Below are 697 nucleotides of genomic sequence, written 5' to 3' on the forward strand. Positions count from 1 at the left end.
TCTCTCCTTTTTATATTTTTTTTCTTTTTTTTTAATTTGTTTACACGTTGAGGTGTATAGGCAGCTCCTTCTGCTGCATGCAGGCGAAAGTTGCGGGGGCTATCATCGGGGCCCTCACGGGGATGATCCGCAGCTGCGAGGAGGTAAACCCTAAACCCTAAACCCTAAACCCTAAACCCTCTATGCTTTGTGGTGTTTTATTTTGCTTGGATTTCTGGTTGTTATATGTTCTGGAGCTGAACGAGGGTTTGAGGGTTTGAGAGTTTAAGGGTTTGAGGGTTTGAGAGTTTAAGGGTTTGAGGGTTTGAGGGTTTAAGGGTTTGAGGGTTTGAGAGTTTAAGGGTTTGAGGGTTTGAGGGTTTGAGGGTTTGAGGGTTTGAGGGTTTGAGGGTTTGGGGTTTGAGGGTTTGAGGGTTTGAGGGTTTGAGGGTTTGAGGGTTTGGGATTTGAGGGTTTGGGGGGTTGGGGTTTGAGGGTTTAGGGTTTGAGGGTTTAGGGTTTGAGGGTTTGGGGTGTATGTACACTTCAGGCTATGGTGACGTGCTGCGAGAACTACCATCTCGTCGACCTTCTTTTGCCCGCGCTTAAGGAGGAGGCAGCAGACCCAGTTATTCTTGCGGCTAGCTGTATAGGTATGTATATATGTATATATATATATATATATATATATATATATATATATATATATATATATATA

This window comes from Eimeria mitis, genomic scaffold (assembly GCF_000499745.2).
Source record: "Eimeria mitis Houghton genomic scaffold, Emh_scaff1841, whole genome shotgun sequence".
In the NCBI taxonomy this organism is placed as follows: Eukaryota; Apicomplexa; class Conoidasida; order Eucoccidiorida; family Eimeriidae; genus Eimeria; species Eimeria mitis.